Source organism: Manis pentadactyla, chromosome 11, assembly GCF_030020395.1.
Source record: "Manis pentadactyla isolate mManPen7 chromosome 11, mManPen7.hap1, whole genome shotgun sequence".
In the NCBI taxonomy this organism is placed as follows: Eukaryota; Metazoa; Chordata; class Mammalia; order Pholidota; family Manidae; genus Manis; species Manis pentadactyla.
Genome location: NC_080029.1, coordinates 46,687,403 through 46,706,298, shown reverse-complemented (window position 1 = coordinate 46,706,298; position 18,896 = coordinate 46,687,403).

Genomic DNA, 18,896 nt, shown 5'->3' with positions numbered 1-18,896 from the left:
TCCCGCCAGGGTCTGGGGTAGGGGGGCATTTAGGTCCTGCTGGGCCACGGCTTATATCTTACCCCCTTCGTGTGATGCTGAGTTCTTGCAGATGTAGATGTAGCCTGGCTGTTGTACTGTATCTACTGGTGTCTCTTTTAGGAATAGTTGTATTTGTTGTATTTTCAAAATATATGTTTTTGGGAGGAGATTTCTGCTGAACTACTCATGCCACCATCTTGGCTCCTCCTTGCTCTTGGTAAACTTTATCTTTAAAGGGCTAGATAGCAAGTATTTTAGGCTTTGCAGGCATATTTCATCTCTGTTGCATGTTTTTTCCCACTCTTCCTCCAACTTTTTTTTTTTCAAGCAGCCCCTTAAAAATGTAAAAATCATTCTTAGCTGTGGGCTGTAGAAAAACAAGCCATTGGCTGGATTTGGCCTGTGTACTGCAGTTTTTGGGCTCTTGGTCTAATACCAGTGGAGTTTGGAGGTGGTATATAGGGCTCTGATGTAGTGTATTTATTCAGTTATTATGTTTATAATTTATAATGGAAAGGAAACTAGCAGCACTGACTATAATTTATTGGCATTTATTTAACATTTGCCATAAGCAAGGCACAGTTCTACGTTTCTCATATGTATTAACTCATTAAACTGAGACACTGGAGAGGCCAGGTGCCTGGCGCAAGGTCCGGTGTCAGCAAGGGGTGGAGCTGGGATTTGAGTTTGGGTAGTGCAGTTCTAGAGTTCACAATCTAACAGTGATGCTATATTGTCTCTTATGAGAGTAATAACTACCTTTCAAAATGTGTAATATTCTTGTCCCCAGCTCATTTCATCTTCCAAGTAACTTAATATATAGGATTTCAAACATACTGAAATGACTAAAGAAGGAACACTTGTTTTACTTTGTATGCCGTTTAGAACTTAAAGTAATTTCAGACTGATTGGAGTAAATCAAACTGGATGATGTCAGCAGTGGGTAAGGATCATATAATATCCTGGCACAAACAGAGCAAGTATACATAATTCGAGAATGAGGGCTGTGACTGTGGAGTTTAGGAACCCCCAGGCAAGGGAGAAATTTCTGTGGTTCAGAGAGCCTAGAAATGAGGTTTTCATTGGATGTCCTAGGAGTAGTAAAGGCTTAACTATAAAAGAAAAGGGCATAGCTACTGGTAACCTCTTGCCCATCCAAATGTATTATCTGAGGGGGGTCCAGAGATTGATATTTATGAACACTCTCTCACTTTGGCATCTGGTGAACCTGGGAATATTAACCAGACAGACTGGGGAATTTCCTCATTCTCCACTAACTATTTAATCTTGCAAGCACTCTTGGAAAGAATACATCAAGAAGTTTAGAACCCTCCTACATTGTTGGTGGGAATGTAAATTGGTCTAGCCATGGTGGAAAACAATATGGAGGTTCCTCAAAAAACTAAACATAGAAATACCATACAACCCAGTAATTCCACTTCTGGAATTTACTCTAAGAAAACAAAATCTCTAATTTGGAAAGATATATGCACACCTATGTTCACTGAAGCACTATTTACAATAGCAAAGATATGGAAAGAACCTAACTGCCCATTGACAGATGAATGGATAATGAAGATATGGTACATATACACAATGGGATATTACTCAGCATGAAAAAGAAGGAAATCTTGCCATTTACCACAACATGGATGGACCTAGAAGATATTGTGCTGAGTGAAATAAGTCAGGCAGAGAAAGAGAAACACTATGATTTCACTTATATGTGGAATTTAAAAGAACAAAACAAATAAGAAATAGACCCATAAATATGGACAACAGACTGCCAGTTACCATAGGGAGGGGGAGTAAAATAGGTGAGGGGAATAAAGAGGTACAAATTGCAAATTGTAAAATAAGTTAATCATAGCAATATAAATACAACATATAGAATATAAGCAATAATATTGTAATATCTTGGTATGGCAACAAGGTAACTACACTTACTGTGGCAAAAATCTAGTAGTGTATATAATTTTCAAGTCTCTATGTTGTGCATCTGAATCCATCATATTGTGTGTCAACTTTATTCCAATTAAAGAAGTTCTAAAAAATTTTTAAATGAGAAAAATTAATCAGGATTAATCAGGTCATGTTTTGTTTTAAAAATATTTTGCAACTGTTGTGATTCATGTCCACATCTACAATACAACTTATTACTCTCTTAATTTCCTCTTAAAATGCAATTGGTGTTATTGCACATGATTTTTGTATAGATCAAATGTAATAATGTGCAAAATAGCTGTGAAAAGCATCATGTGCCATATAAATAAATAGATTACAAATTTAAAAAAAATTTTAAAAAGCAGAATACAATCGTGAGATAATAGAAAGTATTTATTGGTCTCTGCCCCTGGTTCCCAGCACAGGGCTCCTGAAACTGTTGTACTGTTCCTGGGTAATAAGAGGGGTTCTAATGATGTGACTTTGGGTGGGCCCCTGAATGAGGGCTGCTCACTGCAGAGACCAAGCCATGATAAGAAGTGTTAAAAATGACTTGAAAAGTGTAAAAGTAAATGAGACACACTGGAGGAAAGAACTGGGTTTTCCCCCAAAATGAGAACATTGCTACCTAAAATATGAAGATGACCAGCCCTTCCTTCGCCTTTCCAGTGTTTGGATGTTTTTCTCTTTAATTCATGTTTGCTGGAGATGTGGAGTGTCTTCTGGCTTGGATTCCACTGTGCCTGCCACCTACTCCCAAACATTCAGGATCCCGACGTGCCAGTCCAGAGGGATTGAAGGTCAGTGTAGCACCTTATGCCTTTCTGGTACTCACAGGCCATTTCGTGGTCTCTGGCATTTCCTTAGTTGGGTGCTGGCTTTTGTCTGTGGAGCCCAGTGTCACATTGCAGGCCCAGCTGTTATGGAGTGTGAAGAGGGAACAGCTGAATCTTTTCTTTTACCAAATCGGTTTTTTTTTTTCCTTGATCAGATACCTCTTTCTATTCTGGCTCTCCCCTTTAATCGGTGGACCACAGTTTCTGTTCTGTTTTCTCACTGACACTGGGTCCCCAAGTAGAAATCTTGATAAATTATCAGTTTATGATAACATAATTTTGGACAGTTTTATTGAAATAAAACAAGTGCAGAAAAGTGCACATAATATTACTTTTGAAGTACACTGTAGTCACCATGAAATAGTGTAATTAGCCTACTCATCAACATGCTGTTTTAGTTTTATCTCTGTTTACCACTCTCCTTTCCAGGACAAGTCTTGTGAACTCATAGAATTTTAGAGTTTGTGTGTATGTCTTTGGAGATTTTTTAATCCTCATTTCTCTTCAAGTGATGGAATACTTGAAGTTTTCAATAACTATGTTTTGGCTGAAGAAATGTTTAATTGATTTCATGGATTGCTTGAGTGATTTAGCTGCCTATTTATTATTATTTAATGATGTCACAGTATCTTGGAGGTGCTGGAAGCCCTTAGTGTGTGCACAGGGCGATTATTCTTCACCGGTCAGCCCTCTTAGTAAAGCCTCCTCCATGTAACCTGTTTTACCCTTAACAGAGGGGTGTTTAACCTTTAGCCTCTGAATGCTTTGTGTGTATGTGTGTGTGTGTGTGTGTGTGTGCGCACACACGCATGCTATGTGTATAGAGGGTATGGGTGGGGCAGGAGTATAAAATAATCCCATGGACTTCCATACATTTTTATTTGCCACTGGAAACAAATTGCATTGGAAGTAAAGGAAATATTAGTGCCCACAGATGTTCCACTTGGCACAACAAAGTTTCATGGAATTGAGAGACTCAAGCAGTTTCAACATAACACTGTTATGAATTGTAGACAAAGAAACTGAAACATGATTCTGGTATGACTTAATTAAGTAGAGAGGAGCTCCTTTCTTGTTGTTAATTTATGAATCTACTTTTGCTTCTTTGGGTGCCCCTGTCTACATCACACGACCATTTTGGTTTCAAGGATGTAGATTTGCAAAACTGCAGTGTAATATGTTATTTCAAGGTCACCACAGACCCTGAAAGAAAAGGTAAGGTTTAAAGGAAATTACTTTGTTTTCAATAGACTCAGCCAGGTACATGCAAAATTGTGAGCATTCATATCTTGATTTGATTTCTAAGAAAAAGCCCAGATAATATTTTCCATGATAGATGCAGAGTGGACACTTGGCCTGCAGTTGGCTGTCAGCCTATAGTGTTTGCCCAGGTAAGATTGAACTATGGGGTTAGGACAGCAGGAAGTGATTAATTTTCTTAGGTATTTAAAATGGTCCTTTGAAGGGGATCAGCTTTTGAATCTTTACGATTATATTTATTGCAATGGTGCTTCCCTTCTGTGTTTAGACATGAAAGTGAATGTCATTGTTGAACAATAAACACAGGGGAATGACTTTGTGACAGAAGTATGTAAAGTATCTTGTAATTCAGTAGGAGAATCAAAGTCTGCTTCAGTTCTTTGCATTCTCAGGGATTCAGAAAGGATTAAGGTAACAATGGCTAGAACCTATGCAGAAGAGTAACTGAAGGATAGCATTCCTTGAACCTCAAAAACCTGGGTGAAAGGCATTGGGCAATTAAGATCTTTAGGAAATCTAATGGGGTCATTTGTGAATGCCATCTTCATGGAACTTGGCAAACTGTCATCTCAAAGATCAAGGGAGGTCACTGGCTTAAGAGTTGGGGAATGAAAGTGGAGAGACTATTTCCTGCAAAGCATGTTTAAAGACTCTTCACTCTTGTCTGACAGTAGCTACAGCTTTGTGGTTTTGTTTTTGTTTGTTTGTTTTTTACAATATCAGGGAGCTAAAGATACAATGCCTTTGTAAAGTGGGCTCTCTTGGTTTCCTGCCTAAGTTATATCATATGCAAGGAGTCTAGATTTGTTTTATCCCATGCGTCTACCCAACCACAATATTCATAACTGACTGAAGTTAGCCAATAACCAAATATTTATTAAATGAAAATGATGTGCTGTGCCAAATATAAAAGTACAGTGTAAAAAGGAAAGTTTCCTACATTAGCTTAAATTCTCAAACACATTCATGCTATTACCAATATACCAAATTTTTTGGGGGGGATTTCCTGTTACTATGGACAGACATAGAAGAATTTGAAAGGCAGAAAAGTAAAATTATACTATTCAACTCAAGGGTGTTGTACATTTCATGGAACTATAACAGTGGGTCTAAAAGAGGATAACAAGGGACCTGACAAAAAGAAGTCATCTAAAGAGAGGTAAAATAATTAGGTTGGAGAAATGAATATTAAGCAGATATATGAGAGTTGTTTTCAAATATCTGAAGGACTGGCATTTTCCTCTTCAATGTAGAACAAATGGGTAAGAGTCCTAGGGAGGTAATTAATTTTATATAGGAAATAGTTGGATTTGACCTGGGAAGGGTCTTGACACTTACAAGCATGCAAGAATGTTGGCAGCCATTGAAAGCTTATGATCAAGTAGCAATGTATTGGTAACAGTTTTTTAGAATGCGTTTTGCCTTCTTCTGCACCTGAGCCAATTCCAAGTCTCCAACTAACTACCAAATCTTTTCATTTGGGTAATTGCCAAAAATCAGACTGATATATGTAGAAGCAAACTCATTCATGCATACATCTCCCTTGCCTCTTCACCTCTTCCTCCTCTCCTGCAAAAAGACCCATCATGCATCCTCCTCCTGTGGCTTTCCTGACTTTGTCAGTGGTATCAACAGTCTCCCGAGGTTTGGAGCACAGGAGAGCTTGTCAGGAAGGAGGTCACCTGGCAGCCACTGTTGCAACCCAGATGTGGAGTGATGACACTCTCCTAAGCCAGTGGAGGTGGGAAGGAAGAGGAAGCTTGGACTTGAGAGACATTCCCTTGAAACATTAACACTACCTGGGAAATGACAGCTGCAGAGGATGAATGAAGGAAAAAGAGATCTAACACAACCCCAAGACCATAATCTGGATGACTGGAAGATTGTCCATGTACCATTGATAGAGTCAGGAAAGCCACAGGAAGGAGAAGCATCAAGGGTAATTTTGAGGGAAAGAAGGCAAGGGGGGCACATACATGGATGAGTTTGCTTCTAGGCATGCCAGTTTGATTTCCAGCTATACCCAGGTGGAAAGACTTGGTAGGTAGTTGGAGATTTGGAATTGGCTAATGTGCAGATGAAGGCAGATGGAGAAAAGCACTCCTGGCAGAAGCTCCTGCAAGGGACGTGGGAACAGAGGGCCTGATGGGTAGGCCTGTGTGAACCCCATTGTCTTTGATACTTAGGGTCTTTTGGTAGTTTGGAGAAGTTTCTGTATGTGGATAAAATGAAAGTTTCTGTGGCCAGGATTCTTACCTGGCCCTGGTTGGCTAGGTTACTACACAGGTGTGGGCAATATGTTGTTAAAGAGCTCCACCCAGTGCTCTGGGCGACATGGTGGCACAGCTGCAAGGCTGCAGGAGAGCAGAGCAGAAGCTGGAGTGTGGCAGCGCCGAGGACAGAGGCCCAGAGGCAGAGACCAGCTGGTTGCGTGCAGACTCACTCTGAGTGAATGGGATTTTAGTGACTGACCTGCCACCATGGAAATAAAGTTGGTGGGTATAACCCATTCACCCCAAGAACGTTGTACTGTCATTTCTTTGGTCACATTGAATCCATAGTGAACTTGCCCAGGGCTGAAACCCACTGGCAAGATACTGTATCTGTGTGTATTGGGGGTGGGGTGGGACTGTGGAGGTGACAGAGGGCTTCAGGGGTTCTTCTGACAGATTCCTCTTTTGTTTCAGAGAGTAAAATAGCAACAAGCCCCAAAGCCCCAATTTGCTAATCACAGTATTTCTGAAGAATCAACATTTGTTAATACTTTCATAGTAATTATTGCTTTTCACTCTTCATAAGGGGAAGCATAACTTCAAGAAAATCTTACCCTGGGACATTTAGAAACAAATACTTCTGCTGGGCCATCTGTTCCATGCTCAGGATAAGCACCTGCTTCTGTATATTAGCCTAACAACTTCTCAGGAATAAAGTAGTGACAGTTAAACAAAGGGGAACCTTTATCTTTGTTTTTTCTATCCATGGAAATTTGATTACATTATTTTCCAAGTGACTGACAAATGATATAAATGGAAACACATTAAGTGTAGGGAAGCTCTAATGTACAGATATTCATTTAATCCCAATCCTATAGTACCTGGCAATAGTTCTGTCGAAAAGAACTTTGAAGATGGAAACACATTTATCAGTAAAATACTGTTAGTACTATCTGGGGTATGTCCACACCGGTTCCTTCCATCTTAATGGAAGTTACATTTTCAGGATGGGAGCAGAGTGTTGACCAAGTGTTGAGCAACTGAAAGCCATTGTTTATAGCACAGTTTAACCTTGGGGAATGAAAAGTTCTGTTTTTCATGTTTCTGAATAATCATCAGGTGATTAGCACAGCTAAACACATTCCAGTGAGTTGATTTACTCCTCAGCTGGCTAGATATGAGCCATGCTGGCTGGGTAATGATAGATTTAGAACACCAGGCACCTCCCTGCCAATTTAGTAAAAATGCTAATTTCAAAAAGCTCCTGTTCTATCCACAGAAAATATAAACATTGAATTCTGTGGTGGCAAGATTTCTCAAAAGTCTACTTAAGTTACTCAAAATATTTATGAATATGTATGGCCAGCCTTAAACTTGTTTTGAAATGCAATTCTTGTAAGTTATCATAAACAGAAATCTTTGGTTTGAGCATCGTGCACTTTCACATTATCATAAACCAAGCTGGAGCTGTTTAAAAAGAAGAATATTATGTTCGCAGCACAGGTATTTTTGTTTTGATCACAAAATTCACTCCCAGGTCTTCAGGAAGAAGGGAGGCAACAATTACAAACCTCTGGGACTCAGGTGGCTAAATTATAAAGAGGGGATCATGGTATTTGTTGTGTTTGTTATTGTAAAAAATATCTGCAGTGGGCTTGTTGGGGTCAAATAGAAACCATTTGGATGTTAAAATTCATCTATACAACTGGAAACGTCATGGCTCACATCTACAGCCACATGCAAGTATGAATGAAGAGGTGGCCCCAAGTGGTGTTTTTGATCTAAGCAGGAACCAGCTGCAACGTGTTCTAATATTAGCAGAGGACCTGCTTTGGTAAATGGAGGATGATTTAAGGCTCTATTTTTGTTGTTCAGCAAATGCTGTTAGGGGTAGCAGAAGGTTACCCTTTTCCCATCACCTTAATTCCAGAGATACTCACAGAGCTGACATTAGGCTGTTGGCTACTCGTCATAAGACTTCTCTGTCAAAGTGAATTCAGCTGATGAACTATGAACATGCTTACAGTCAGATAATAGATGAAAGAGTCTCAAGATAAACGAGGTGCTTATAGAGAACCTGGCCAAAGTTGTTTAAAAGAGGATGGCAAAGGCCGTTAATTCTCATCAGGCGGTTTCAAAAGGCAGTGGGTACTTGACTTCTTACTTAGAGAGCACATTATCTTACCTTTTTGCAGGAATGGGGCCTCCGATGAATGTTGAAAGGGAGAGCGTGCCTTTTTAAACTAATGCTAAACATCATGCTCTCCTGAAGGGAGAAAGGGAATTTTTTTCTCCCCAATTAAAGAACTTTGTAGCCAGCCACCCTTACAGACTAATATTTTGACCAGGGTATGTCATGCAAAATACTAGTTTTTCCACACTCTGTTCCTCTTTCTTTCCCACTGAGAATGCTCGAATTCTATTTGTAGAAGATATTACCATGAACATTTGACAACCTTTTCAGAAGGTGATCATACCAGGGTTTGGCTGAGCACTGTTCTTGGTGATCTCTTGTTTCTATCTTCCCAATGTAGAAGGCAGATTTCAAACTGTGGTTACAACAGGGTGTCCACACTTTTTTTCCACAAAAATAGCTAATATGCCTCCATTTACAACTAAGTTGCATTTTGGGTTGTATCTGTTTGTATGATTTGTTAGCACTAAAAATTTAAAAATATTAAAAATGTTCTAAAACTTTGACAGTTGGATAGGGCATCTCTCATCACACAAATGTAAAAGTTTGCTGAAGAAAGACTTCATAGTTTTGTTTTTCATTTTGACACACAATAAATTGAAAGCTCACAAGAGTGTAACCAGGGTCAAATTTGAAAGATGAAGGACATGTGTCAAAACATAGTTCTTCAAAAAGGAGAGCAGAAATCCTTACACAGCAGTCCTAGATAATTCAAAATGCCTCACACAAGAGAGAGAGTCCTGCATACTTACCTGCTTCATCCTATTTCATCATTATTTATCCCTTCATTCAGCAAATATTTCCTGAGTGCTTCCTGCATGCATGTGCTCCCTGTAGGAAGGCTCAGACACTCTTCTCAAAGACTGTGGTCTAGAGATGGGGACAGCAGTGTGGTCTAGCCACTCAGGGGATCTGAACCAGGACCAGCCAGCCCCGGTTCGGGGCATCAGGGAAGATGTTCCGGTTGAGGCAGACAGGTCTGCCTGGAGTCTTGGAGACTAAGCACAAGAACAAGTTAGCTGTGGAGTTGTGTGAGGGGGCAATCATGCAGGCAGAGGTGGCTATGGAGCAGCAATAGGGAAGTGAAGGTGTGAGACAGAGAGCCACTGGGGAAATGCAGCCCAGTGTGAGGCAAGGGGTGGCAGGGACAGTCTTGGATGCCTTTCTGAAGTGCATAGTTGGACCATTACACAACCGTGTGAAACCTTCAAGTGGCTTCCAACATCACTCAAAGGGCAGAAAGCTAAAGGGCCCTACACAGTTGGCTCCCTGCCACCTTTTTGATCTCTTACTCCACTCTGGTTTTGTCGGCTCTTTGTCATTCATTCCTCAAACCCTCCAGGGTGTAAGCACTCAGTGGTCCTTCTCACAGGGACAGTCCTCTGCTGGTGGCCTGGGTCCCTCCCTCACCTCCTTCAGGGCTTTGCTCAACTGCCACCTACTCAGGCTTTCTCCCAAAACCCTATTGAAAACTGCAGTGCTGTCCCTTCTCTACCCTGCCCAGGACAGCTTTCCCCTGTGCTTTCTCTGCCTTAGTTTTTTCCAGTAGTGCTCACTGCCCTTAGACTTTCTATGTGTTTGACTTACTGGTTTATTAAATGTTAAGTTCTACCAGGGCAGAGGTTTTAGTCTGTTTTGTTTCTTGATGTAGCCCCATGCCTAGAACTTTTCTGGTATATAGTATGCATTCAATAAATATTTATTTATCCAGTATATTCTGATAACATTTTTACTTCTAGTAGAATTGAGTGGCACATGTGACCTAATAATTTACCTTTGCTAATGAAGTAAAGCAAAAAATTAATTACAATACTATGAGTTATATTTTGTAATTTTGCTCATTTTATATAGAGTACATTGTTATATACATTATATATTTATATATACCTTCTCCTATACAGGGCAGCATACATAAAATTATATGTTCAAATATACATAAAACTAGTTATACTGTATCCTAGTGTTAAGGAATTTCCAGGATAATTTTGACTATATTCGGTTTGTTCTGTTAGTTACTTTTGGAACCTTTCCATATAAGATGCAACTCCCTTACAATTTGTGCTTCTGTGATTTGTAATTTGCACTTTTATAAATAAAGTTATTTATAATTTATAATTCCACCTTCAGAATTCTGAAGGCAATGCAGAGGCTCTGAAGGATCTTAAACTAGAGTTTGACACAATTAGATTTATACATGTGGAAAGATCACCCTGTGTGCAGTGGGAGATTACATTATATTAGAGGGAGGGCAATCATAAAATGTTGCCAAATTCTCCTGGAGAGATGATGAAGACCTGCACTAGGGTAAGGGCAACGGGGATGGAAGGGCTTCTGTGGATCTGAGAGAGATAAGGAGCTCTAGCTTATAGAACTTAGTGAGGAGCCTGTAGACTGTGGCTAGCGATACTATAAAGACCTAACTCAGTGCCTGTCTGCATACCACCAAGCTATGGAAGGGGTCCTGACATGTCACTTGCAAAATTGTGCTTATCTATAAATCATTTATATTTACATAAATGTAAATGTTGGATAAGACTATAACTAAATAGTTTTGGATGGAGAGTGGAGGCAAGAAAACATAGTTAAGCTTGAGATAATGTTGTGACTCTAATTAGAACACAAGTGTTAATGAAAATAAAGATGCCCCAGTCAATTTATGACTATACTAAGTCATCCATTCAAAATAAGGATATGCTTTCAAAAATCATTTTGGGTTTATTGTTTGGAGGTTGGAATATATTTCCTAAAGATATGAAGTTCTAAGATGTGGTTAGGTTTACACAATCTATTTAAGTCAAAATGCAGCTAAAAAGCTGTACATTAACAAAACAAAGATGTCTTCCCAGAGATGGATTTTCTGGTGTGTGTTAGAAAGGTGAGTGAAAAGTAAAGGCTCAGGGAAATCGCCACCATGTGAGATTCCTATTCACATGCTGCAACGTCCTGGACAGAAGCAGTTGGAAACTATATATACTTCAAGGTGTTCTTTCCTGAAGAAATGCTTTTGAGTAAAGCTTGTCCTTTCATTCCAGTGAGTCCTGTTTGCTTGGAACCTTCTCTGCCTGCACCACTTTGAAGCAAATTGTCTTCCCTGAACATGAAGAATCCTGAAAGACACCACTTTTGTTTGGTAAGTTGTTTTTTTTTTTTTAGTATTTATGTGTTACTGGGCCTGGAAGTGTGACAAGAAAGTAGACGATTAGGGGACAAAATGTTTTAAGAAAAAGTTTACTTGTAAGGAAGACTAGAATTCAGAAGGATTGTCTCCTAAAAGGATACATGGTTATTTAAGGAATAAAACTCTCAAAATTCCAAGGTTAGGTTGGTCTGCCCATGGTGGAGAGAAAAAACAGTTTCCTCTTTGTTGTATTGTATCCATTGTGAAAGCATCAAGGAAAAGTTGTTTTTGTTAGAGAGACAGTAACTTGTGGGGAGGGCTCAAAGTTTCCTATATTTGGGGGACTCTCTGATACTGGTTTTGCTCATCAATTGCATGCAAAGTGCCTGTTTTTTCTTTCTCTGGCTATAGGACTTGGAGTGATGTGTACTAGCTCAAAATGGTGGCATGTTTCCTCTCTGGAGTAAAATGGAAAACTAAGACTTGGCTTGGGAGGCGACAAAGCCCAGTTTCTCTGAATTACTGACAGACTGGTATTGAAGAGGAAGATATTTCCTTACCCAACCCTCATAGCTCCTCCATTTGTTTTAAGGACAGTAGTTTATTGAGACACCACTTATCATTCTACAGTTACTAGGCACTTCTAGCCACTGGCCTGTTGTCTTTCCTCTACTTGCCTGTGATTCTTCAGATATACAATGGCATCCATGCTGGCTTAAGGTTATTTCCACCACACCAGTAATCAGGCTGATGTTGTTCAGCACTCGATTATAGGCTTTGTAGTTTTAAAATTGATTTGTGAGAAAAACCTATTTCTTCAGCAAGATGGTTAAGTATCTCCCATAAGTAAGTAAATAGTAGTACTCATTTCCTATTAAGTGAAATTGATCAAATGAAGAGGTGAGGTGTCTATAGCTGGCTGGCACTGAATTAATTTCTGTTAATATTGCCACCAGTCAACCTGGAAAACCAGTGATCAGAAAAGAGTCTACAGTCAACCACTGAGAATTTGCTACCACTGGTTCAACCTGAAGAAAATACTAGGGCAGTTAGCATTAGAGCTGTTGAATTGCTCGTGGAGGCTTCTCAAATGCCTGTAGTTTAGAAATTGTGAAGACTTAAATTCTGACCTGTGATGGAAAAAACACTGCTGATGTGACTAGCAGTATGAATCTACTGTTTGGAAAATACTTGTTTTCTATCTAATCACATGAATGATTAACTTTTGAATGGAAGGATTGAAAATACAGTCCCATGATACCAGGAAGAAAAATCTGAGTAACAGTCATCCTGAAATTGCCATTGTGTTATCTCATTCAAGTTTTTAAAAATGAAGCTTCTAAGCTGTAAAGCTCAATCACCTGAAATATTTAGCTCATTTCTTGAGTGTCCTTAGCCATTGGTCCTCGCGTGGGAAACACTGGGAAGCCTGTGGCAAATTACCCAGCAGTATGTATGTGTAGGAGTTGCTTTTAAAAATGCAATTGATCATTTGTTCCTGTAAAATTTCTTTCACAGACACTTGCCTCCCTAAAAGTCCATTTGATATTAAGAGTCTGACTTTAATCTGGAATTTTGGTTTTAAATCAAACTGTTGTGAAAGAAGAAAAGGTGGGTGGAAAGAGAAAAGAGAGGTTTGGTTATGGTGTGCTGTGTCTCTGCTACTGATAAAAGGACTAGATCATCTTTCTCTCACTTACAATAAAATATGAAAAAGCAATAGAAAAGATAATAGATTAAACTGCTCATAAAAAATCGGGCATTTTCATTATGATTTAGGAGGGCTTAACCAGAGTGAAGCTGCCAGTATGGAATGGCAGAATGAATATTCTGCATATGGGGAATTTATATATTTATATATTTCAATTGCTACAAAAACTGAGATCAAGGTATCTTGCAGCGTTCTCCATGACTGGAATGGAGAAAAGCCAGAAAAAGGGTAATTTATGTTCATAAGTGCAAGATTTCATGAATAGAATCAGCCTATGCTTTTATGATTCAAAATTAGCATGAAAGTGACAGTAATTAGCAATGGTCATCAAAGAAATAAGGCCCATGTCTACCTCCCCTAATGGGCTTATCCATCCATGACTCAGTGTTCATTAAACACATGCTATGTGTGACATCACTGAGAAGGACTGAAATTTCAAATATGACTGTTTGCTACTTGCCAGTATTTCCTTGTATAATGTGATATGATGAGGATTTGTGGGTTTTCGTTAGACAAGTAGTTTACCTGTTATCACTGTTAAATGGATTTTCTAACTTTGATAAAAATTCCAACGCTTAGCTGAGGGTTGTTCTACTCACCTGGGGGATGATGGCCTTGTACTTTGGCATGTTTTCATTAGAATCCAGGACATAGATGTGTTCTCCCTTTGGATATGCTGCTTGGAACATCTTGGTATCCAGGAACGTGGCTGTGTCCAGCTTTGTAAAGGTAGTATAATTGCCATTCAAGTTGATATTATTGCTGAAAAGAAAAAAAATGGAAAGAAATCTGTGGTATCATCTCCAAGACAGCAGGCAGCACCCACATAGAATGACCTCGTGTTCATCAGTCCACCCTGGGAGAGGCAAGAGGGCACAGAGCCCTTTGGGAGCAGCAGGATGAGGCCAGCAAGTAGGAAATCAGGGCTGGTATCCTCAAGCATGAGAACTGGTCTGGTGCAAAAGTGAACCAATTATGTGCCACCTAGAATGACCTGCATTGCTTCTTAGGTGAGATCTAATTGAAGATAGTATCATTTTTGCTGCAAGCATGTGCCAAGCCAGACATGAAGCTGTTCAACCATAGAATCATAAAGAAGGGAAAGGCAGAGAGGCAAACACTGAGTGCCCCCAGCACTGTCCAGAGGCTTGGCCCGTGAACATGAATGCCTCATACGTGCATTAGGTGGAGCACCTGGTGAAGGAGGCTGCCACGGCCTGCATCACAGGATCCTGGTGAGCCGAGGAACTGCCTGGTGATGGGCCTTTATCACGTGGCCACAGGGGCCTCAGTGTCTTGGCACTCCAAGGAGAAGTAACTCTCTTCTTCCTAACTCCAGAGTTTCCCGGGTTCGGGGCCTGCTGGCCATTAGAAGAACATTCCTCAGACCTTTGTTTGTGAACTGGATTGTCTGTAACTCCTACTTGTTACCCGGAGTCTCACTTCTCCCCTTTTCAAGTCTCCTCTCTAGTGCCAGGTTTGCTTCTAATAGTTTTCTCTCAGATTATTATTATTATTATTATTATTTTTGAGAGGGCATCTCTCATATTTATTGATCATATGGTTGTTAACAACAATAAAATTCTGTATAGGGGACTCAATGCACAATCATTAATCAACCCCAAGCCCAATTCTCAACAGTCTCCAATCTTCTGAAGCACAATGAACAAGTTCTTACATGGTGAACAAGTTCTTACATAGTGAATAAGTTCTTACATGGTGAACAGTGCAAGGGCAGTCATCACAGAAACTTTCAGTTTTGATCACGCATCATGAACCACAAACAATCAGGTCAAATATGATTATTCGTTTGATTTTTATACTTGATTTATATGTGAATCCCACATTTCTCCCTTATTATTATTATTATTATTTTTAATAAAATGCTCAAGTGGTAGGTAGATGCAAGATAAAGGTAGAAAACATAGTTTAGTGCTGTAAGAGGGCAAATGTAGATGATCAGGTGTGTGCCTATAGGCTAAGTATTAATCCAAGCTAGACAAGGGCAACAAAACATCCATGGATGCAGGAGATTTCTCTCAAAACAGGGAGGGTGAGGTTCCAAGCCCCACCTCTGTTGATCCCCAATTTCTCACCTGATGGCCTCCCTGCGACTGTGCCTGTCTTAGGTTGTTCCTCCCTTGAGGAATCTTACCCATCTCTGGCTAACCAGTCATCTTCTGGGGCCATACAGGGAAATGCAAAGTTGGTAAGTGAGAGAAGCAATATTGTTTGAAAAGGTTAGCTTTTTACTTCTTTGCAGATTTATGCCCTGTGGCTTCTATGCCCAGCATTTGTCTTGAGGTATCTTTACCACTTGGAAGAATTATGATACTCGGTAATTTCGATATGAGGTCAGATTATTTTTTGACATGCCTTCTGGCTATCCAAACATGGAGCTGCCTCAAATCATTTTATCAATTAGGCAGGACATGAAGGAACAGGCCACTTATTGACTTCTATCGCCCACATTGCTTCCAAGTTACCACCAGCTTTCCATGGCTGAGACGTGGCTTCCTTCCCTTCCCCACTGACTGCTGGCTGAATGACTTTGGCACGTTTGATGTCGATCAACTGAATACCTGATAGGCAGGGTCTTCTTACACACCTTCTTTTTCTGTATTTTTAAAGATTACAATACAGAAGTAAATGAAGGTATATAGTAAAGTATATTTTTAAAAATGAAAGTTTCTCCTTTTATAATAGCTTCCATATTCCCTGGGGGTATTCACGGTTAACTGTTTGTTGTGTGTACTTTTGGACCTCTTCAGGGTCCTGCAGATGACATACATTTGCAAACATATATAACTGAGTGGGTTTTCCTAGTGGGCTCTCACCTGCCATCAGTGGATTAAGAAAAGAATGTTCTGGTTTAACATTAATCAAAAATATGATTTTAACCAATGTTTCTCAGTGTTTTTTTTTTGTAATCCACAGTAAGAATCCTAATTTATGTCATAATCCAGGACACAGGTACCTGTGTGTATATACGTATGAAAAATGGAAAAAATGTGTTTCTGAAACATAGCACTTAGCCTTACTATGTTCAGTTCACTCCAATGCTTTCTTTTGTGTTCTATTTTACTCTATTATTTTAAATAAAATAATGTCAGAGGCAACCCCCTTGATTGATATTATGATCTATGACTGTTTCAGAGTGAACTACTGTTTGAAAAAACACTGATTTAAATGGTTCACTTTGGAGCTTATATTTTTGGACAATTCCTGGGTTTCTCATTTCTAAGTATCCCCTGCCTTTTTGGTGAAGTCAGAGTGCTGGGGTGGGACCTCACAGCGGTGGGATGCAGGAGTCCCGTGGTTCCCACGGAGCCTCCTGCACTTTCAGGTTTTGTGTGCTTGTGTAAGCATGTCTGTAGGCTGTGTAGTGCTGAAGATACAAACTTTGGGCCAAAGACTGTGTGCCTTAAAAATCTGCACTATTGGATTGCTTTCCTAGAAGTCATCAGTATGTTCTTAGAATACATAAATAAATATGGGGACTAGAAATGCCCACATAACAATAATATAGCCTAAGGCAACATTCACAGTCACCCATGGTGTCTAAAAAATCCATAGTAAGTGTCTCTAATGTGCACATCCGTATGAAGTAAATAAAAAAGAAGATATAACCCTACTGCTTGAGGGGGCTTTACTCTAACAATATTCTACATGGCTTCTCCAATCCATGGACAAGGCCCTCTTACTTCAGTCCGGATTAAAGACTTTTCCCATCTAGAATTCTCCCTGTTTGGCTTGATCTGCCCCCACCTTTCTCTAGGTTCCCACACCAACCATTCCAGACCACTAAATGCCTGTATTCTTGGTTTTTGGTTTTCCTAGCCTAGAATGTTCTTTTTGTCCTCCTCAGCCTATTTAATTTTTAAGTCCTGCTTTTAAGTCTTCTAAGGTCCAGTTCAAAGCCACTTCTCCAGAAGCTTTCTGAACCCCCCTCAAAGCATGCAGAGCTAACAGCTTTTGTCTGGGTTTCCTCAGCACTTTGCTTTTATAGCACTTATTTAATTTTCCTTATTATAATAATTGGGTGTTTACTTTCCCTGATTCAATAAAATTCACATTCGCTACTCTGGCTGAATCCCTATATGAAACAAACCTGTTTACTTCTTCACCTCATACCATTCTCCTTTTTGCCTATTTGGCTCACACCATGTGCCTTTGGAATGCTCTCTAACATGCCGAGCTTATTCTGAACCTAGGGAGCACTCTTCCCCAGACTAGCTCTGCATGCCTAGCTTTCTTTTGTCATTCAAGAGAGGAGCCCCTTTTGGCTTACCACCTAATTTAAGTAGCCACCCAATGACTTTAGTACAACAGCCCATTGTATTTTCTTTTTATAACACTCTAATTTGTCCATTGTTTAACAAGCTCCACTGTATTTTAAGTCCTAAGAGAACTGTAATAGTTTCTGTCTTACTGAGTTATATCTACATTGTCCGGAACAGTGCCTGAAACATAGATGCTCATTAAATGTTTGTTGGATAAATAAAATGAATCAAATATATATTCTTAAATGTAAGAAACTATGTTACTCTTTGTACCTCTACAGTTCTGAGGGTGTTAGCTAGAACATGATTGGAGCTCAATTAATATACTTTATAAAATAGTAAGGAAGTGAAAAATGAACAGTGGTAATCTCAGAATCCCTCATAAATTGTGTGACTATTTTATATAATACCAATGCATATGTAATTACTATTTTCACAAACGATAAGCCAATAGTTACTTTCACATCTACTACATGCAAGGTACTTTAAATGGTATTATCTAATTTAATTTTTTTGAGCAATCACATGTATTATTTTCTTCGACACATTTGGTAACTGAGCTCAAATGGGCAGAGCAATTTATTTGTTCATGGTTACATAGTTAGTAAATGTAAGAATTGGGATATGGCCTGATTGCCCAGCCCATGCTATATATATATATATATATATATATGTATATATATAATAAAAATCTTTAGAAAACTTTAAAAAACTGCTGAAAACAACTATCTTACTTTGAGCAGATTGGTGCAATTTTTATATTTTACCTAGTAATTTTTTTTCCTTAAGAAAAAATATTCTATTCCTAAGAGTAGAATGGACTGTTTTTTTTTTTTTTGCTTATCTACTGATTTCAATAATCACAGAAAAGAGATTACATCTGCTCCTTTCATTTTAGCATTCCTGTTCTTGGGCAAGTCTGGATGGACACCCTCATGATATATGTATTCCACTAATGTGTCCATTTTAGAACAGAATTTTATAATCTCACATTTCTCAAAATGACTTTAATGTGGTTTTTAAGTAAGTACTCATTTTCTTTTTTAATGGTAGTATGAGGTAATATTTTTAAGGGATAAACGACAGTGTGGAGAAATATTTACTTCTGTTGTATGTCGCATGTTTGGTTTCGATCCTGGATATAGGACTGACAGCTCAGGCAGGAAACTCAGGACCCTCTAGACACCCCAGGGCATTCTCCTTGACCCCTCAGCCCAGCTCTTGGGGTCGGACCTTGGACAGTGCAGAGCAAAGGCCCAGACCACTTGGCAGGCATACGTTTTGGCTTTTCAATTTTATAAACTGTTTTCAACTAT